The sequence below is a fragment of the Corvus brachyrhynchos genome, unplaced genomic scaffold (assembly GCF_000691975.1).
Source record: "Corvus brachyrhynchos isolate BGI_N302 unplaced genomic scaffold, ASM69197v1 scaffold230, whole genome shotgun sequence".
Taxonomy (NCBI): domain Eukaryota; kingdom Metazoa; phylum Chordata; class Aves; order Passeriformes; family Corvidae; genus Corvus; species Corvus brachyrhynchos.
In genome coordinates, this window is record NW_008235744.1 from 657,575 (window position 1) to 680,542 (window position 22,968).

General features: G+C 38.2%; 1 protein-coding gene across 2 annotated transcripts in view; it reads right to left on the reverse strand.

Moving 5' to 3' along the window:
• The window catches only part of LOC103624890 (25-hydroxycholesterol 7-alpha-hydroxylase), a 40,667-nt gene extending 19,126 nt beyond the window's left edge, over window positions 1-21,541 (reverse strand). The window contains exons 1-3 of one of the 2 annotated variants that reach the window (XM_017725793.1): window positions 21,536-21,541; window positions 18,366-18,371; window positions 3,025-3,163 (exon numbers count right to left, since the gene is read on the reverse strand). The gene's annotated coding sequence lies outside the window, so the exon portion shown is untranslated. Of the gene's footprint in view, window positions 1-3,024; window positions 3,164-8,182; window positions 8,240-18,365; window positions 18,372-21,535 lie in introns of those variants that run through there. The other variant, XM_017747266.1, reaches the window with a different exon arrangement.
• Window positions 21,542-22,968: the final 1,427 nt, after the last annotated feature.

Here is a 22,968-nt window from a genome sequence, read left to right on the forward strand (position 1 = left end):
GCTACAGAAAATTCATACTTCACTATCCAGTCCTTCAGCCTCCATTACACCCATGCTGCAAATAGCTTGGTTATCTCCATTTAGTTTCTACAGTCTCCTAGAAATAGAAGATTGATGTGGAAAATATGAAAATTGTCAACTTTGGTAAATCTGAGCAGAGAAGCCAGTATTTGTATGATAGTTAAGAAATTACTCTAATAATGCATTCTGGAGCTTTTTAATGCTAATGATGAAAGACAAGCATTTCAGATGGCATCTAATGATGGATGTTATTTCAGTAATGCTTGCAGCAGGCTTCAGCCTGGTAAGGAGTTAATGTAAATTACCTTTGCCTAGGAGAGAAAAATGGGATACGTTACTTTAGGTGTATCTTGCTTTAAAGAAAAGAATGACTTAGCAGCAGTCCTTAGACCTTTGAAAAGGCAAACATGAATAGTCAAAACCACTAAGATTATTTTATTAAAAGGTGAGTTAGTTTCAGAGAGAATGTTGCAGAGTTCATTATCACGCATTTCAACTTGAGAGGGAAAGGACACAAAGTTTAATCCCAAGAAACAATGGCAAAACTGTTTCAAGCTTTTTAAGTTGTTACCTAGCCGTCGGCCTATGCTGCTGACCCTTAACAAGCAGAGAGGCTTGGGAAGTATGATCATCACAATGCCACAGACTCTCTCTCTTTCCCCTCCTTATTCTTTTCTTTTCTGTTCCTTTTTTTTCCCCCAAGACTATCGCATTTATGTAATCGTCCTCTTATTAGGGAGATTCTGCTGAACTGCTGACAATGATGTACAGTGGTGCTGCGCTGGCATGACGTTTGGGGAAAACGATTCTGCTGCACCACCACACAAAACCAATTAGAGAACTATTTTCTGCGACAGGTCAGGAATTTACATTGTTTCTCATAGAAAGATGTGCTTTTTAATTCCTTTATTAAGATGACATCCATGTCCCTTGCGACTTTTAGGGATGACAATCATTTGCTCATCACATGGGAAAGTACAATCAGCAAAATCGCATTACCAGTACGGGGCAATGCCAGAAACTCCAAGCATCGTTCCACATTTTCCAAATGAGCTAGTTTGAGACCCAATAATTAGAACAATATATATTGATAGAATTTTTTGACAGGACCTTTAGACATCCACCGGGGGGTAAAGTAATGATAGTCCACATACAGCTGGCTACGCTATGTTTGCCGAGCACAGAAACATCATCTTTGTCAAATCAGTAAGACATACAGAAATCCTGCATGGCTTCAGATCAGGACATGACAGGAGGTACTAACTAGCTTTGGTTTCTTCGCTGACTTGCGGATGACAAACTGTTTCTCTTTAATGAAGTCCTGACGGTCAGCAATTTTTTACTGAAAAAGAGAACTTCAAGTGGTGTCTCTGTTATGACGGATTCACAAAATCAAACATTTCCCTGCACAAGGCTGAAGTGATACCCAGAACTAACTCCATTTACCTCAGTCTTTATCAAGGGAAGCTTGGCTCAAAACACTTGAACATAGGGGGATTATCTGAGATGGAATTTGGTTTATCATGCAAATAGAAATTTCTGAAACTACACTCATAGATTGCTTAAACACAAATTTCTAAACGCAGTCTTGCATAAAATAATAAAGAGGCAAAATAAGGAAATATTTGATTAAACACTTTTAAGACTCTGACGTATGACTGTATCTGGTTTTATGAATGTACTAAGATAATATCTGAATTGTAGTTATTAATCTGTAAGAAGCCAAAACTGTATTATAGTGTGAATTCACATTAACAATAAAAAAGACTGTATTTCAACAAAAGTTGGTGTTATACTGTGCCAAACTCACTTTCAAGTTGCAAAAAAATCTGATCATACCAGTTTCAAAAAAAAAAACTTTCTAAATGAATTTTAAAAAATCACATATTTAATACAGTAAAAATTCTCTTCCAAAGGAACAAAAGGACAGATTTTTTAAAAGGAAGAAAAATTTTATTAATTAAACACTCAACTTGCAATTAAATTAATTGACATTTGAAGAAAAAATAATTTGCATTGCAAAATATTGCTTATATGGAAATATAAAGCTAATTCTACTGCCCCAGAATTACAAAGCAAAATTTGTACTTTACACGTAACATTTTTGTTTCAAACTCCCTAAAGCTGCAGGAATAACTAAAAATTAGACTAAAGTTGATCATTTGAACAAGGATATCAGCATCTAAAGCTGCAGAAGATGATTACATACACCTATATTAATAAGAGCTTGCCTTTCTGAACACAAGAAAATACTGGATTTTATATTGACTTTAGTAAAAAGTAGATCTCTATGGATAGGTAGATAGATAGATGTAAATTTATATATTTCACTTTCATTCAGGATTCCAGTTTTATTCTGTTTGTCTTCCATAGCTAAGTGTCTATGTGAAATCACTCAAATGTTTGTATCCAATCTAGCTTAGTAATACAGTTATAAATACAGGAAGCAGCAAGGTTATATCATACTTTATTATATTGTTATTTTCAGCAAGCATGATCAGAGTAAGAGGCTGGCAACGGGAAGTTTCTGTGTTCCAGTCCCGATTGTATCACTGAGTCAATGTGTCATTCATTCCCTTGTGTTCCTGTCAACCAGTTGTAAAATGTGTGAGAACAAATTCTGCACTTTTTTTCTTAAGTGTTTTCTAAATTTAATCTGATATTTTTCTGTGCAGTGTCAAGATGATGTTAGTTCTCCCTTCTTTAGGAAAAAACCCAACAATATGCAATTAAATGTGCTGGCAAAACTTATGTTCATACAGTACATACCTACAAAATCTGTCAAAATACATATATACTTACAGATGTAAATAAATCCACACGTTGATAGTGATATTTTATGGATAATTGTTATGATTACAGTACATGTAAATCTGAGGGATTTTTATGGGTCTATGCTAGAGAAAAATGTTTTGGGTAAGGAAGATTCTAAAATACACATTTGGATTAGTATTTAACCTCACTGAGGGAAAAAATCAAGATATATACTAAAATATTTCTCACCAGCAATATGTACAGTGAAAATATCTCCAAATTTCTTTTGCTGATCCAGTAAGAATTTGTAAGCATCTTTTCTAAAAATCAAAGCTTTCCCAAGGTAAGGAATCCAGCCATTTATTAGTGGGGGCTCTCCAGTCTTTCTGTTAAAAACAGAAAAAAAAAATAAACAGGAGTTAACTTTGGCATGAGAGCAACTCATCTTTATATCTATTTATATATTACACTTAGACCCACCATTTACATATATAATTCCTGCAATGTATAATATGTTGTACAGAAAGTTTTTCAGATATGATGGCAGGTTAAATCTAATCACACCTTTGAGCACTGAGGGCTCCGTGTGGTGATTAGGAAAAATAAGTGAGAGAAATTGAGACGCATTTAACTACAGGTCGTCCAGTTATTACCATCAAGTTATGAACACAGAAAAATGACATTCGGTAGAAAATCTCCCAGCAAAGAGTTATCTCATTTTCAATATTTGGCATGTCAGAGGAAGATGTACTGGAAGGCAATTATGACAGATTTAGGTAAATAGGACGCTGACACACCACACAAAACAAGTATCTTTACAGACAACATTTTAGTAATTTCAGCTTACCAGCAAAGAGAACAGCCATTCTAACTAAATATCTTTAAAATATGGGATAATAATACAGGCTGAACATTAACTATAATAAATCTTAGTCTCTTCATATTTATAGTCTAAGATAGGAAAGTGTATGAACAGTTTAAGAAGAAATTCCAGGTACTGATGTTTGCATCCCAGTCTAAAAAAGCAGCCACAGTGAACATTAGTTATCTTTACAGAACAGCATAAAATACCTTTTAAGAATCTACTAAGTTATATTTTTCTTTAAAAGGAAAAAAGCTTCCCACACTGTCCTACTCCTGACTGCAAGTAAATATCTTTCGTTCATGCTGGTCTTTAGTTGCTTGAATCTGATTTACAACAAAGAAACATAAAGCGTGCTTGTTCTGGAAGGGATTAAAACAAATATTCGCGAACAACTCTGCTGCTACATCCCATCTGTGAAGGTGACTTATACTACATGCAGAACAACTCATTCTGATTAAACACAAGATATTTACTAGCTTGGATCTAATCAAAGATCAAGGGATCACAAGCTTTACTACTATCATACACAGCATGGATTTTTATGTAGCTGGATTAACCCTATCATAGTCACATTCTTCCTTGAACTGCTGTAACACAAATAAAAAAAAATTACCATGGTCTGCTGTATTTACTTTTTATTTTACTTTCATAATTAAAACTTTTTGAGCAGGAAAATACAAGCCAGAGATTTGCTCACTTACTTTAGAAAAGCAGTTATAAATTTAATTTACAGATAAAGAGATGTGGCTAAATCAAGCTGCATATTTTGATCTCTTTCTGTTTAACTGACTACTAATTTCAGATTTTAGTTTCCAAGAACATCCTTTTGTCCTCTGGTAAACCAGTAAATCTTCTTGTCTGACAGTCTCACAGACAACAGTTTGCTGTGCCTTTTTCATTTCCTTAAGTTTTGTGGCTTTGGGGTTTTGTTTGGCTGTTTTGTGGTGTGTTTTTTTTATATTGAGGAGAAAGTAGAACCCCTCTTTCTTCAATACCTCCCAGAAACCACTGCATTAATCATCCTCTAGTGGTCAAATAACATTATTATTTACTCAAGTGGTCCAGAAAACTCGTAATGTTTAATTCTGTATTAAGTGAATAAAAGCAAAGAATTAATCTGAGATTACATGAGAAGGGTCACTAGCCCTGGAAGCATAGCAGCCAACCTGATACCCTCAATTATCCCTTCCAAGCCCGTAAAGAATCTGGATGATTTACCCATTTTTTTCCCCCCAGACTATTAAGTCCCGAGAGTGTCTGCCTTTCACTTCCCCGGCTGGACACTACCTCCTGTAAGTAGCATCCTGACAAATATTTAGATAGGCTTTTTGTCATCTTCTAATTGAATGCATCTAATTTCACCCTCCATGTTCTGTCATTCGGTCAGAAGCTGTATTCTTCACAAGCTCTCTGCCGGGTAAAAAGAAGGCAGCTCAGAAATCCAGGGGTAAATTAACTTAATGCTCCAAGTCTTCGGGATCACATCAGGGAGACATTTTGCTATTGCAAAGACGTGAGGGTCATCGTTCACTTCAGACACGTTCAGCTCAGCAGCAATAAGCTTAACACTGTTAAACACTGTGTCAAGGCTACGCGGCTTTCAGAGGAAAATATAACACCAGTTCAACTTACGACCCACAGCAGACTGATAACAGAAATGTGTCTTCATTTCTAGCTTTCTGTCTCTTTGGAAGATGGAGGTCATCTCCACGACTTATCGATGTCTGCTAACACACGGTGAAGAAAAGAGCGGTGCCTGTATTTTAGCGCCTCCCCAAATCCAGTGCTTCTCTGCACAAACTTTCAAGCAGAGCTAACCCCATTTCCTGAGGGACTCTTACCTGCATCCAGGGTATCTCCACAAGTCGTTGTCAACTTCGGATGCTAAACGGAACCATTAACAAAGCCCACAGAAACTTTTACTGCTTAATTAATTTGCTCGTGAACTTTAACTCTGGACTCACACTTCACAGAAGTTGTAAAATTTGATAATTAGGCAAGATATTACAAGCATTGAAGTTATATTTTTCTCATGACGAATATATATTGTTGTACCAAATGCAAAATATAGCTAAGAAACGTAAAAGAGCACTATAAAGTGTTTTGATGGAAATTTAAGACTGCAACTTTTCTAAGTGAAACATTCAGAATGACTTATATTTTATTCAGGTCTAGTCTAGCTGCTTAAATTCTAATTCACTTAACAAACCTCATGACATTCCCAGGTCTTTTCACTCTACATTCTGGGCTGGTTTTGCTTATACAAAGGAATATCTTTACTTGTCTGAGAAGCCTCTGTGAAGCCAGTAAGACTTAACAAACAAATTTCTCACATATGTGAGTGAATTTTACAAATAAAGCATCAGCAACATGTCCAATGCAATCTATAAGTAGACGGATCAGTTACAAAGTGGAGGGAGAGCAACACAGTTGTATCATCCATCATTGTTAAATGGATAACTTCAAATGGCATTATGCAAAAATCAGCTGGCTACAAATACAGCCCATAAATAGAATGAACAGATTTTGATAACTGTAATTTTTCTTTGCTCTTACAGAGAAAAGATAATTCCTTGTTAGCAAGTAATAGAGTTGCAACATCTACTTCACCAAAAAAAAGCAAAGTTTGAGAGTTTGTTTACAGTTTCCTTAAGGGAATATTTTTCAGCTCACCTAAAACACAGAAGGCACTGAGTCAGGTGTGATTATTTAGCTGCTGAGGTAAGGCAATACTAAAGATATGGAAGCTGTATCTATGTTTCACTTATGCTAAGCAGCAGTGATACAATAAAGCAGGAGAAAAATGGGCTTCAACGTATTTTGAAAAATATTCAATTTAAAAAAGTATTAAATTCAATGTCTCTAAACACTGTGTTTTCACATAGTGAAAGGGAATTATTTCAGAAACCCCAATGCAGTCATTTGTAAAGGTCTCTGAAAATTACTTTTTTTTTTTAGTTATAAAGAAAATACTCTAAAGATTCACAAGCAAACAGACTTTGGCAACATGATCTCTCAAGGAAATATTATTGCTTTATAAAAGCACACAAGACTATTCTTTTCTTGGTTACACCATTTCAACATCACTGTACTGTGAGGCATTGGACCTGTGTAAATGAGAGGAGAATCTTTCTCATCTCACTGGTTATTTGTATTCCAAAGGAGCAGATGCCTTTCAAATTATGCAAAAACCCATAGCGCATCTTGTACTATAGCAGATGAACAGGTTAATTTTTCTTTTTGCACATAATAAATCATAAGTGCTTTAACACCCATAGTCGCATTTCATGAACATAAACCTTCTGTTTAATAATGTCTGTTTACAACTAGAATCAGACATACAGTAATCTCTTGCCTGGGATAAACATTAATCCAGATCTGTCTAGAAAAATTATACAATTCATTACCATAAGTAATCTCTATTGTGCCCCATGCTTAACCTTCATCTTTTTTCCTGTCCTATAATCTTGCAAATCCACTGGTGGTGTATGATTGGCATCTGGTGTTAACGCAGCCTTCACTGCACACAGCACAGCTGAAGAAGCCCGACACGAACACGTCACTCTGCAGGGTAGCGCCGGTTCAGCTGACCGCTTTTCACAACAACTTTCACCAAAGGCAGAAAAAACCCCACAAGCCGAGGAGAAAAAGGTCTAACAATATCATTTGCCACAGAGGGGTCATTTTCACTTTCCAAACCATCGTTACCATCCACAAAAGCTCAAGGTAGTGCTCTGATTTTTCCATAGTATCTCTGGACAAACCATCACATACCATGTCCAAGCTGGAACACACCACGTCAGGGGACTTTAAGGAATGGAAATGGATAGGTACGGAGTAGAACAAAAGCTATTATGAACATGTCAGAGCAGTTAGAGATTATTCACAGGCTCGATCACAATATTTAAGCAACAAGACAGTGTCTTTCCAGGGGCTTAGGAACACTCTAACTGTGAGGAAAAGAATGAGGCCAAAGGCTTCAACCCCAAGAAAGGTAATCCCCAGAAATGTGGTGTCTGGAATGTCTTCTTGTATTATGAGAGAGAGAACACAGGAAACTTAGGACAGGAGAAAGCCAGTGAGTCTATCTCCCTGTTTTTTTTTTTTAATTTAGCAGTTTTCCCCCAGACCTAGGTGCTTTACACCTAAGAGGAGAGAAAATAAAATTTTCTTTCAAATATTTGGCCACAGTGCAATATTTGACATTTATAAAATTATGTGTGTCTTAAATCCTCACCTTAATTATCTGACTCAGTGATCTCCTGGAACTCTAAATTTTCCAGGTCAAATACATGCAGTATGAAAAAGCATTCCCTGCAGAACAAGCCCGATGAGAGGTTTAGCAATATACAGTCTTCTACCCTTGAATTCTCAGCTTAAATACTTCCTGTGGAGGTAAAGACATTGCTCCAACCTGATCACTGTTTTCAGGCTTGTGGGGAGTAAATGGATGCATCATCTTGAGAGAGACATGGATTGAGTCAATGAAAATGTGAGAGTCCTGCATAAAAAAAACCTCACACTGCCACTGTCTATACTTACGCCTAGGTAAAGTGGTTTCATGCTGCAGTACTGATAACCATCTCTTTTTCATCAGGATAAAGATCACTGGTAAAAGAAAAGGAGAAAAGACTCAGGAAAAAGTAGTGAATACACTTCTGAGTACAACAGGGAAAGAAGAGTTTATCTGTGCTCCCAAAAAGAGCAGTACAGCAAAACAGACTCTAGTGGTAATGTGAGACAAACTGGGAGAAATGCTGACAAAAGCAATTCAACCAAACAGAGAACTTTTACAGTGATTTTTTTTTCCACAGAAAAATGCAATCCTTTTGTTGAAAGTTTTTCATGTCAAAAACTTCAGTGATTTTAATAAAAATACATTTTTTCTCCTTTAAAACCATACAAGGTTTTGTTGCTAAGATCTTCAACTTGTGCTGTAATCATTCACCACAGGAGAATCTTCTTTTCTCTCTCTTCTAGTAATTTCATTAAGGTAAACCCCAAATATCAAAAAAATACCAAAACTCAATAACTCATTCAGTAACTCTGAAATATCACTCTCTAAGAAATCTTATTCCTTTGCAGTTTAGGCTAAATTATCTCGAGAATCGTACGTTGACATTGTACATAACAATTCTTCACACTTCAAACTGTGTTGAAGGACATAACTGTAAATTCTACCTCTACTTGTAGTTACCAGTTGGGACATTGCCTAAAAAGCCAAAAGGCAAGTAAATGCCATCACGGGAAAGTAATCTGAACAGTTTTAAAATGGAAACCCACCAAAAAAGAGCTTGTGGCTCAGGCTTTATTAGAGGCTGAAAATTCTGAGAAATTTTACATTACCAAATGTAATGTAAATTTTCATAACAGCCAGGATAGGAGTCATGGTGAAGACAAGACCTGGCCAATGTGACAATAATTCATCAGCATTAAAAATTAATACAGATTTAGTGCTCACAGCCTTCATTTTGCAATCCCACTTTGCTTCTTCTCTGGGTGAGGGCAGTGAGAGCAGCCACAACTACTCAACACTTTCCCTGACCAAGCCCAAGGTTACTCTATTACATTTTACATTTGAGGTTATTTGTCCAGCCAAGGACTTTTCCTTTCTTAATTCAGCTTTAATCAAAGAAAAATAGGCTTAGAAGAGATGACAAGAGGTTACTTATTTCATACCTTGTACCCCAGGTAGGGTGCTGTGCACTGGTATCTTATATTATTCTATGCCCTTCTTGAAGATACTCAGTAACAGTCTCTACAGTCTCCCCAAGCAATCTCTTTCTCCTCACATCTAACCTTTATCTTCATGTTGTACCTCAAGCCCACTACTTCTCATTCTGCCTGCAAAGGATAAGAGAATAAATGATCCCCTTCACTTCTGCAGGAACACTTAATGTATTTAAAGGTACTTATTACGTTCTCATTTAGTCTTCTTTAGGTTAAACAACCTCAATTTCTTTCAGTATTTCCTGATAACTGTTTTCTAGACCTCTGCATACTTGTGTCACTTCTGTCTTGATTTTCTAACATTAACCCACACCTTTCTCTATGGCAGTGTCCTGCACTGAGCACAGCAGTGCAATCACCTATTCCATCTCAAGGGTGACACCCTTTGCCTCCCAGCATTACCTCAGCTTTCTGTGCAAAATCACCACCATGTTAATAAAAATCCAACTTGGGAACCATTACAGCTCTCAGCCTTTTCCCAGAGAAAAGACTGTGCTCCCATCCAGATGCTGTTGATTAGTCCTCTGTGTTTTCCAGTTCACCATTTGGAATGCTAATCCCTCCTTTGCAGGCTTGCAGACACTCCTCTTTAGGTATTATCCACAAACATAAACACTTTTTTCCCTCGTATTCATGTGAGAAGGATGGGATGAGAATTTGAAATCCACCTGTATTTCCTTTTACTCCTATTAGGAACGTATTTATGCTGCACGTACTTATGAATTTACCAAAGAGAACCCGATGACTTTTATCTGATATCCCCCTCTTTCATAAGTCATTTCTGCACTTCAGTATACTGCTTTGCTGCAACACATGTTAAAACTGTACACAGTAAGTAGCTCATAGTAGGAAATCATATTAACCGTCTGGCCTGGAAGTGACAAGTGAAGTGTGGATAAGAATGTCAGCACTCCCCACAGAAATATATTCAAACAGGCAGAAATCATTCCTTACGTAATAAAGAGCAAACAAATAAATTCAGGAAATCTCAGAAACAGTGGTGGGACATTATCACATTTTAAAAACCCTGGTAACTAGGAAAGAGAGGAGAATGCTAGATGAAAAGATATTGCTGCTTCTGTATGCAGCAACAGTGTTTTCTTTGAGAATGCAGTATATAATTTCAGAAGTAAAAAAAAAATTATTAAAAAAAATCAAGTGTTGTTTTCTATAGAACTGCACAAAAGCTAAATAATGCAGGATGACCATTAGAACAAAAAAGGTAATGAAAATAGACCCTTCATTTAATATAACTGAGCCATCCAGAAGTTTGGAATCTTGGTTAACCAGACATCTTTTAAGTTCTCTATAATCACCAAGAGAAAAGGAGCCTTTTGGAAGAATTGGTCTTTATTAATGATACAGATAGATTAGAATTGCTCACTTAGGTAGCCAAGATGATGACTCCCCTAGATTTCCCCTAACTCTGTCTTGTCTCTTCTCACATTTGTTTTTTGATGTCAGTTTTTATGACCCACCCAGATTAAAATGTTTTTCTCCTGGCCCTGATTCTTCTGCATACTTCCACCCTGGCTGCCCATCCCTCTTGGGATGCCTCCATGGACCTGCCACCACCATTCAGCCCCTTTGCCCACCCACTGTCAGCTTTCTTCTCAAACCAAGCTCCTGTTCAGATCTGGGAAGCCTCTGCTCTCATCTCCTGCAATATGTTCTTAGTCTGGGTATTGCTTTCACTTCCAGTTCATCCTCAGTCAAACCCCTTCCTGAATCCTGGCCACCACAGCCACCACAGTGAACCACAGCCATACCACACTGGCATAGAGAACAAGTAAGGCTGTTGGTGAATCTTGTCCAGTTTCCTCACTGTGCTCTCCTGTCTTCCCACACCCATCTGTTGTCTGCTCTTAGGCAGAGACAGGAACAGCCTTTCTACAGTGCATGTCTGCATTGTTCACTGCAAAATTCACCCTCAACTGTGAGATCAACTAGTACTGATAAAATCCCTCCCTCTCTCCACTTCCCCCTTCAGGGAGTATTAGCCATTTTCAAGAAGCAAATACAATTCATTCAGATGCATGTGTGTGTGTACACATGTATTTATCAACACAGATTATGTGTATTTAAGTATACTTATTTCTATATGCACACACATATGCATTTATGCAATCCTATTTATCATAGGAAGAACAGAGTGGTGCTGCAATTTTTTTTTTTTTTTGGTAGCAGTAACACAAACACTTTATATGCTCTAACATATAACATATAACACAAACACAAAGTTTTATTGTAATATTTTGGGGGTTTTTAACTGTAATTTTTTTTCCCCAGTAAGCTTCTGATGTTATAGCCATGATGGCATTGTGAGTATCCATACCACCTTTCTGACCTGAGTGCATTATATACCATTACAGACCAGCAACAGAACACTGCAGAAAACTGCTCCCTCCCTCACTCTGTCTACCATGCACAGAATTTTCAAACACCAGCAACCTACTCCTGATTTATTGAGGTAATTAACTAGAAAAACGGGGCCACTTACTCTGCCTAAAAATCTCCATGTGCATAGCTTTAGAAGAAGAAGAGATTTTGCATTTTATCTTTAAAAAAAAGATGCAATACAGATGAGAAGACTTTTAATTAACAATTTCTTGACTCCCACCGTTATGGCCATACATTCCCCAAGTGGACACACAGAAGCACATGGTGATCTGCAAGCAATTTCCCTCCTCTCCCCCATGAGCTTCAGATGTCACACATTTCACGAACTGTATTACAGAATTAACAGTCAGGACATATTTTGCTCAAAAATGTATTGAAAAATTCCAAAGTATAGTCTCAACAGTTGGATAAACACAAAAATGCCCCAGGTACCTTATTTAGTTCACTTATTTGCAAAGAAAACTTGAAGTTGATATAATGAGAGAAGGTAACTAATCCTGTCAGTAAGGCATATATCACAGGAAAGCAGAATTTGAATATGGTACTTAGGTCAACGTTTCAAAAGCTTTAAAGTCTGTAAGATGAACACAGTATTAGCAGGTGTTCTTCTCTTTCAAAGATTATTCAGTTATTCATATTTGCTTTCCAGATACTTCTTTTCCCTCTTTTCCTTCCAGTGCTACAAGTGTATTGCACATGTTAAGAGAAACAGTCTTGTAACGGGATTCCCCACAAACATTCATTCTCTTCTGCCTCATCTCCTTCTGCCACCAGCCTAGATTAACATCTCTGTTTCTCCATCTGAACTATTTTAGTTCTCGCAGCAGAAACTGCAGGTGATCTATTTCAGCAGAAAGCATGCTGCAATCTGTACTCTTTATCTTTGGCTTTTCACTAGCTGCAACAAGTCTCTCCTTTTTTCCCCCTTCCTAGATGTGCTTTTTTACTCGTCTTCCAAAACTTCTCATCTCTGTTATTTATTTCACTTGTACCTTTCCCTCCTTCTCTCACCCTAAGGTCTGCTCTGGCTCTACCCCTGCATTCAAAAGCATATGGGTCTTTTTCAAATCACACTTTCTCATAGTCCATACTGAACTTAACGAGCTGCCACAATTAGGGAGCAACAAATGCAATTACTTGCAAATTTATTTTCCTAGGTCTGGGAACCTAGGAAAATAAATACTTTTCACATAAATGTACGTATGAGGAGCACCTTTCTATAATTCATACTACACACCATGAAACAGCAATCTGATGGACTCTCGGGTCTGAAGTGAGTGGATATGAAAAGTGCACCCTTTTAGTAAGCAATCTTGGGAAGGAGTAGCCTGAAACTAGATCTCTCAGTACAAGGGGAATTCTGAAGTATCTGAAAACATTTTTATTTTTAAATTTAAAAAAAAAAAAAAGCCCTTAAATATATTTCCCACAAAACAGCTGCTCCTCAATTTTATTTAGCAAATATCAAAGTGAAGCCAGTCACAGCCTTCTCAACTTGCCCACAGCTTTTCCAAGGATGCTGAGAAGGACTTAACAAGAGGGATGGTGGTGCCCTGTCCTCCTCAGGCAGATTTGCAGAGCAGCCTGCAGCCATCCTCAGCCACACAGACACTGTGAGCTGCGCAGTGTGTCGTGTGTCTCACAGGCAATCTCTGCCCGACCTCCCCCTGGGGTGCTCTCATCTGCTTTTCCCTCTCCAGACCCTAAAACTCTGCTAAGCCCATAACAGATTTAATATGTATTAATTTAAGAGCATCAGTGCACTGCCGGAAAACAATGGTTTGATGCTTGGAAAATATATTCCTTTAATTGGTCTGTGGCTGCCCTTCTTAAATATTTATGTAAACTCTATTGTGTTCAAGGGCACAAGGGTTAAACCTAAATGAAGCTTCTAGCCTTGTATTTGTGTGAGTTCTCTCAAATGTAATCCTTGTCAGTTTTAGGCAAACTAACTAATTTCAGTTTTAGGTAAATCAAGAATAAATTTTCATTCTGTTGTCAAAGAAAGTAAAATATTTTTAACTGAAGATCATAAGATGGAACAGTAACTGGGACAGTGTAGGTCTGAACATGTTTTAAATCCCTTTGCTATGAAATATGGAGTAGAAAATAAAAATGAAATTCTCAATTTTTTTAATTAAAGTGAGCAAATGTCAACTTGGGGACTGTAATCAGAGACATTAGAATTGCAAATGAATACTTGTTTCATTTTTTTCCTTAGCTGTTTCCTGCACAAAATAATATTTAGGTTATAAAGGATCATCTTTTTGAAGAATCCAAGACTTGGCTATTTATGAACATATATTATCTTTTTATTTTCTTTTTTCAAAACCAGATACTGTCCAACTGAGTAATTTCACAGAATAATGGAGTAATTTAGGCTGAAAAAGACCTTTAAGATCATCAAGTCCAACTACTGCCCTAGCACTGACAAGTCTACTACTAAACCATGCCCCCAAGTGTCACTTCTACACAAGTATTTCCAGGGACTGTGACTCAACCACTTTTCTAGGCAGCCTGTTCCAATGCTTGACTGCCCTTTTGATAAAGAAATTTTCCTGACATCCAATCTATACCTCCCTTGTGGAACTTGAGGCCATTTCCTCTTGTCCTACCTATTGTTACTAGGGAGAATAGATTGACCCCCACCTGGCTACAACCTCCTTTCAGGGAGTTGTAGAGAGCAATTAGGTCATTCCTGAGCCTCCTTTTCTCCAGGTTGAACCACCTTAGGTCCTTCAGCCTCTCCTCACAGGACTTGTGCTCCAGAACCTTCACCAGCTTCCTTGTCCTTCTCTGGACATGCTCCACTGCCTCCATGTCTTTCCTGCAAACTAAATACAAGAGCCCAAAACTCAGCCAACCCATGATGAAAAATGGGTGAAACAGGTATTGATCTGCTGGCTCTTCCTGTTTTTCCCCCATCATTCCCTGCAAACAGAGAACACTACTTGTGCACCTGATGCGTTAGACAGTTGTCCCAAGCCCTGAGGTCTCTCGACTGCCCCCAGACTTCTTGTTGAGACTTTCAGGCTACCACCTGAAAAAACAGTAGTGGATGATAATCTGAAGTCCATAACAGAGTAGGAAGGTTTCTCTTGACATGTTTAAGCTGGGCCCCAGGAGGCAGCAGACTTCCCGAATAAGTGTGTCCAGTCTGCATGTTGGGCCTTCTGTTCCCATCAGAAGAGTTTCCTATGACAATGACCTGTCTTCTTTCTGTCTGGAAGTGGTTTTGACAGAGGGTGTAGGCTGACTTAACCTTAGTGACCCGTGCATGCTAGATGAACCCACGTCCTCACTATTGTCCAGTTACACTCACAGAGCCTCACCACTGTTACGCCAGACACCTGAGGAGGTGAGGTGGTCACACAGGTGATGTTCCTGCTGCACCGGGCAGGAACTTATTCCCATTGCTCCCTATCCTGTAAGTCACTGTGTTTAGTTCAGTCCCTGTGTTCAGAGATGACAGGGAATCCTCCATATCACATGGGCTGTTGTCTGTTGGGCCTGTCTCAGGGAAGACAGGATAAGATTTCAGTAGTCTGTACGTCTGTTTGTTTGTCTATCAAACTACCTGATGCTCCTCAACCTGCTCACCCCCATCCCATTCTAATTTGAAAATTAGAAATTTTATTAATGAAGTGTTCAATATTTTGCAACCAGCTACTTCAACTGGGTACCATTACAACTGTTTTGGAGCCCCACATAATTAAATGCTGATTCCCAAACAGCAGATGAGGCAGCTGTCTATACAAGAGACATAAAACTCACAGAAGTGTCGAAACTTCATGAAATCCTGAAAGTTGAAAACATTTCTGTTGAAGAGATAATGAGCTTTAGAGGTTCTAATGAAAAGAATGTGGATTCAGATGGGAAGCAGACGAAGACTTAGAACACCTCTTCGACATTAATCCATGCATGTGAACTCAGGACTATAGGCTGGTGACTCACCCATTCATCATTCCCCATGCTGAAAGGGTTTCAAGACTGGCTGCACAGCACTCATCTAGCACAGAAGGCTGTAGGTGTGGGTGTTTTAGAGTACATTCAGAGATGGACTCTCATGTGTCTTGCTATGTGACCTAGCAGCCAGACCATTTGCACCCTGAATTGTATCATATGACTGGTGCCAAATAGACAAAACTGCGCCGATTTCTTCCTAGGAAGGACCTCAGTATTGCTTGCCAGAAGACAGTTGGATTGGTAGGAAACCTGAAAATCCTCTAGCGCAGGTTGTCAGTAAAGCTGATATGAAATGCTGGGTCTTGTGGATGCCCTGGATATCAGACCCTGCTGGGATGAGCCACCTCTGACAGATCATAGATGCAGCATGCAATCTTATCTCCATCTGTATACTTCAATCCCAAAACATGCATTCCCATTGCCCCAGTGTTTAAATATTTCCAATTTTGTCAGATTCTGTAATTTTTGTTTGTTCTGACTGAAAGCTATTGTGTCTTACGAGTACAGTACAAAAACGTCCTTTATTCCAAAGGATATGAGGGTATCAACAGCATCATAAACTGCTGGAGAAATATGGAGTCACTGAAGTCAATATTAAACTGTGTATTCAGTGGAAAGATTTCATACCCTGTGCTGCACCAAGAAGTCAGGCATAGGGTTAGTCCTGAATTTTGTAATCTACATGCTATCCCATTGCTCATACACAACTGGTGACATCTTAGGGGTGATGAGGAGCGCATCAAAGGCATGGCCAAAGGGTGCATTGGCCATGCTGAATTTTGTTTTGAGGGTAGGCAGAAATCCTGAGTAGTAAGTTTTCCTAGCTATAGCTCTACTCTAATTATAAACTTGAGTTGTCCATCACCAACAAGCATTCCATATATATATATTATGTACCTTTGCTATTTTTCAATTATGAAAAAATCCCAAGAAAATGAAAATTAGAAACAAAAGGTTACCAGTAAAAATTTTTAACATTTCAATTCCAACTATTTGCACCATTCTGATCCAATGTAGCCTTCTGTTAATGATGCATCTGTCATTTTATTGACACCCTTAAACAGCTTTATTCTCTTTTCTAATTAAGAGACAAAGCTGATTATGTCAATCTATGAACTGGCATCTGAGTGCTTTTGTTAAAATGTAAGAAGCAATGAATATGACTATTGTTATGCTAAAACAAAAAACTTGGGAATTTTTACTGGAAAACCCAAGATAGCATAATATATAATGGCTAAATTAGAACAGATTCTTCCTATTCATGCAAATGCACATGTGATTGTATTATATAATTAAATGGAGATACTCTTGAAAAATTAATTCCCAGTAATAGAAAATATAAAGCAAAAGTGATACATAATATGCCTGACTAAAATATGTGAGAAGAAATCATCAGATCATAAAATATCAAACAAATAAATGACAGACTAAGCTATCAATGCTCAAGGAAAAATTAAGTTATTAAATAATCCAAAATGCTTGCATGTCAGGACATGATTTCAGCTCCATCCTGCTGCTAAATCAGAGGTACCTACCCAGTAGGCTCTTTTAAGAAAATACTGTGGATAGGATGAAATGCTCACCATTGTAGGAAGGTCTTTATGTTTGTATTGTCACAGGTAACTCTGAAACCATCTCCCACACACCACCATGAATTGTTGCAATCTGTCCTACCTAAAAAGGCCAGGGAGAAGAGAGCAACAGGGAAATCCCACAGAGTCAGATGACCTTCAATATTTTGGGATGTTAGCAGTTTTCAGACTTGAAGATAACACAGAACAGTTTTCCCCTCAGTTGTGATCAAAGGCAGCAGACAGAGGTTATGTGTCTCTTCTGGCAGCACCAGATCTTCAAGACCACTCACTACTGGTGCTGAGCTCCTGGCAGGAAAGCACTGAATCCTTTCCAAGGAACTCTACTGATTCCATGTATGCAGTTCCTGCTGACGGTACTGGGTGTCCTCAGGACAGAGCTTAAAGTACTGCAGTCTGACACAACTCTCCTGGCATCAACTGAGCTAAAAGAATTTACACCCTGAAGATTTAGTCTTCAGCTGCTGACTGTGTCAACCAGTGTTGACATACATCCAACCAACACATGCATATTTCCTGTTTTTCCTTAAAAAATTTCTGTTCTAAACTATCAGAAAAAGCCAAGACATTATAAGCTATCGTATCAAGGGCATTACATTTCATTATAGCTTCTGTGCTCCCTCACGTGCACACCACACCTGTGGGTACAAACTACCGTTCTTCTACCATTTGCTCATCAAGGGATCATATCCTTTTGTCTCAGGTTACAGGCAGTGAACGGAATATCCATGACCTTCCACTTCGACTTTCATGGAGGTTTAGTCAGCAGGGAAGGTAGCACCTCACACTTTTGCTAAAATAGATCTTCAAGTACAAGCTAAAACCTTTCCACAGTATATGTGCAGGTTAAGAATATGTCTCTGCGTAACTTATGGAGATGTCTACTACTTATAAGACCAATGGTTTTGCTCAGTACTTCAAAACATCACTCTACTTCTGTTGCACATCATGAAATACCCAGTTGACTGAAAACAAAATTTTGGGAATGCTTTTAAGGAACTTTTTAAAGGGATAATAATTTTTCCTCTGCTGCAGGATCTCCTCTAACAGTCCACTCAGTAACCTGCTGTGACTAACCAGTTTGGTAAATTTCAATTCTGACTACCCACTAGTAAGGTTGGGCTGTTCACTGTTTAGTGAGAGAAAGGGAAGGTTTCAGAATGTATGCCCTTTGGCTTGGGAAGGTCTTCTTTTAAGACGGTCATGGTCTTCTTTTAAGCCACAAGCATTTTGCTCACACTGAAGTAGTGAGATTGATATATTTACAGAAGAGTTTGGAAACAAATTACACTCTTAACTGTAGCTTCCATCACATGTAGGATCATTCAGAGGTAACTGACAACAGCATCAAACAATCACAATATAAAATGCAAGTATCTGGAGTTGGGATTATTGATTGCTGTTATTTGTTCTTAATATTATTTAGAATATTCCTGTTAAAAAAAAATGAAGTAAGCAAATTAAATCACAGCCTCATGTTTTTCTCACAAATTGGGGAATATTTTTAGTTTATAAGAGCAGGTAAATAAAAACAAAATTAAAATCATGAGCTACACTTAATGGCATAAATCCACATAGCAGTATTAACTTAAATACTGCTACTGCTAGGCCAGATAGTACTGGGTAGAGACAATATCTCATTAACACTGATACAAAACTGACCGTGGTGGTCACAGAATATGAACACTTGCATGTGTGTAGGACCTACAAACCAGTCACTAACAGATGAGATTCCCATGGAAAAGGGACTCTATATAATCTGAAGAACTCTCAAAAAATGCCTTTGAAAATCAGATTAATAAAACCAAACCCTACCACTGCACCTGGCCATGGCCCAATCACAGAATTCTTCTTGCCTGTGCTGGGATCAGTGCTGACCACAGCCAGCCACTGGACCACTGCCAGCCACAGCAGAAGCAGGGGTCTTCCAGCAGAACAGGCATCACAGCCATTTCCATGCTTTTCCTTCTCTTCTTCTCCCCTGACACCCCCTCACCCCCCTCCCAACAGCTCCTCTGGATGGGCTAGAGGACATGGCCAAAGGAAGGGAAGTGCAGCCAAGACTTTGCTATGCCCCAGCAACCCCTCTCTGCTGTTGCAGGGTCACTGGCAGCCAGAATGATTTAGAGCAGCCTTCAGGCTATTCTAACTTACAGAGAGGGACTTGACTGACTCATTGCTGCTCCAGGACTGTGGGAACATAAAGCTACCTTAAAGCCATTTCAGTCATCCCTGCTTCTGAGCTGTGTTATTTTATCCCTGCCTGTGACTGAAAAAAACCTGAGAGTGCAGCTTGTTTACACATCTTGCAGCTGCAGCAAGGGGTGGTTTCCTGTGCCTTTCTTCTGCCTTTATTTGTTGGGGGGGTTTTTTTGTGTCTGTTTTGGCTTTATAGATAGCACTGGTAGTGTTCATAGCCCTGCACTCCATCTGAGACGGTGATTTATGGCAGTCTCTGCTCTATTGATTGGTCTTCCAAAGCTGAGGCGCCCGTCAGCTGCAAGGCTGCGGGAAGGCATGCTGTGCTGGAGTTTGCTGTCTGCAACCAGGACAAGCAACATTCTTGTGGTTCCCATGCGTGCCATGCACATCAAGAATAATTTTGTAATTTAGCATCTTAATTTTTACAGAATCAAATGCTAGTGACAAGCCCAACAGAAGAGAGCTCAACTGTTTCATTTCATTGCTTATCAGCTTTGCTTACATTTAAACTCTGATGGTATTTTGGATTAAATTTCTGCATCAATAATCTGTTTTGTTAGGCACAGAAAATAACAAACTACATTTATTCTACTAATTCCTGTAGCATTCATGCACTTACATATACTTCCATATTCTCTTTCTTTTTATATTTGACATTTTAATTTAATGCTCTTCATTGTCTATTTTTCACACTTACCCTCTTTGTCCTTTTCTTCTGTAATACCTTTATTAAATGAAATCTTTTTATAAAAAAGTACTTCCATTTTTTAATATTATTGCTTCTTCTCTATCACTATCTAGATTTAACATTTCATTAAGCAGACAGTTTTAATTTTACTTTTCTCCAACTGCTCTTTCATTAGACTATTTCTTGTCTTAACTCTTTCATTTTATTTTTCTCTTCTGTAATTTGCTTTTACCCTGCCTAATGGACTTGTCTCTTTTGCAATTTGCTTTTACTCCCTGTTACTCTCCTTGTGACTTCTCTTTGTTGCTCAGTGCTGACAAGTGTTCTTCCCCATCCCCTGTGAGTGACAGTGACAGCATTTGAGTGGTAGCTGGCAGATTTAGGAACAGTAAGTATCTGTCTGAAAAGATTTTATTTGGTTTTATTTTTATTTTGACTATAAAATCAGACCTCTCGAATCCTAGAGCACCAGGGGGCATTGTTTCATTTAGAAAATAAAAATTGTCGTGATAGCTATTAACTTCCCAACAAGTCCACTGCAATACCAAACAGAGCCAAAGGGGGAAAAAAATGGAGCTATTAAGTCAAATGCAGCAACCAAGAAGGGTTACAGGTCAAACGTTTTAGTGTTTAAAAACGGGTATTATTCTGGAAAGCTGCTCTACAGTGAATCAGAAGTGCTGTACCCCTGACCTCCACCCCTGTATGCCTCAATGTTCAACTATAGCATCGAGGAGGAAATAAGGGACTGGGAGTTACAATGACAGCTCCACAGCAGAAACATGAATTTCAGCAACAGTGGAAAATATTGACTGAAGTATCTAGAAGGAGCAGGCAGTGACAGCCAAGGGAAATTACATATAAATGTAAAGAAACTGCGTGAACTGCCATTAAAATGAATGGAAATGTAAAGCAACAGGAGAATGGGGAATGTCCCTCAGGTCCAGCAGCTACATTTTAGTGAAATAATTAATAGGCTGCATTTCATAATGAAGTGCAGGGTAATAACAAACATAAGTGCAGCTTCACAGCTGGCTAAACTCACAATAGCAACAGGCAACTCTATTACCACTACTGAAACAATCCTGTTTGCCAAAGAAAAAGAGAAAAACAAGGCAGCAAAATTCTCTATAATTATGAGGGAAATCATCTATGTAACAACTTAACTAATGCCCAGAAGCTGAATGACTCACAGCATTAAGAAAATTAGAAAGGGTGCTCAGTAGTATTATATAATTCAGGACACGTACATTAGAATACCGTGGTCTTACCAAGCCAGCAACAAATTTAAGACCTATGCAATACAGGGCTCCAAACCCTGCAGATCACAAGCAAATGATTAATTCAAACCACTCTGCAGAATTAAGTGTGTAGCTGTTTACAGATTATGGATCTGCAAGTCCAAAGATGGATTTTTGTTATTTGGATGGGGGGTTTGTTTCTTTGTTTGTGGGGTCTTGTTTTGTTCTGGGGGGGAGTTGTTTTAGTTTTATTTTCATGCGATTTGATGCTTGCATAGCCTCAAGAGTTCTTGCTCTAAGTGTGTTTATACAGAAAATAAAATGAAATGAAATGTAGCCACCTCTGAACTGCCTGCTGCAGGTGAAGACCTCCTGATGGAACTGATGGACAGCATTGTCTGAAACACGAACTCTGCTCACACCGCCAAGTCTTGCTACAGCTCTGTTAGCTCAAGTCATCTTGACTCAAGCCCAGGGCCAGGCCACATACAGACCAGAAATACAAACTAAGAACAAGCTAGATGTCATTTACCTAAGCCCCTAATTTCCAAATAAGTTAAATTTGGGTAAAAAATTACCCCTTTTTTAGTTTGGACCCCATTTATAACAAGAAGAATCACAGATGCCCTTGAGCAATATGTGCTGAACCCCACAGGAACTCCTGAAAATTCGTATTTCTCCTAGGTAGAGGCAGAGCCCAGGAGATACTGTGCATGCCTCAAGGTAAAGTCAGCTGGAAGGCAGCAGAAATCAGGTATCAAGTTCAAACTTGTACAGCAAAGTTCTTACAGAGCAACTATTTCATAAATCTCCACTCCTTTATATTGTCTTCAGCTTCTGAGCCTCTGCTGCTCTGCATCCCAACAACAGGGCACCACCTGGCACATTGTGCTGCTCCTCTTAACAGCATATTGATTCTCCATAGAAATGAGAGTCACACATCAGACACTTCATGGTTTGCTGTAGGGACTTCTAAAGATTAGAGAAATACATGTCTATGTATATATAAATACAAATAAAACAACCAACACATCAAACACAAAAAGTTCCTTTTATCCCTCTATATTTCATGATTTCAAGTTTTTTTCCACTACTTGCACAAATACATTAAGTTTCTTTATTTTTACTAATAAAGATCATGCTGACCTCTCTCCTTTATAATGAAGAAACAACAAAGCATACATTCATATTGCAAGTAACACATTATTACACACACCTATATAGAGCTAATTCAACTCCTGACATTTTCCTTACTATCAGTGCTATATTTTACCTACTTGTACATTATCATTTTATTGTGGCAACTCATATGACTTTAAATGCTCATTTTCTTGTTATATTATAAGCAACCTGTTGAAGTCTAATTGAATACCAGATAAGTAATTTAATCTTGAGCTTCTACTGCCATCTGTAATATTAAGAAAATATTGTAGGTAAATTATAACCATATACCCAATTGGTTGAGAGTTTACAGTTCTTCAAAAAAACATTCAGCACAACAGCTTGCAG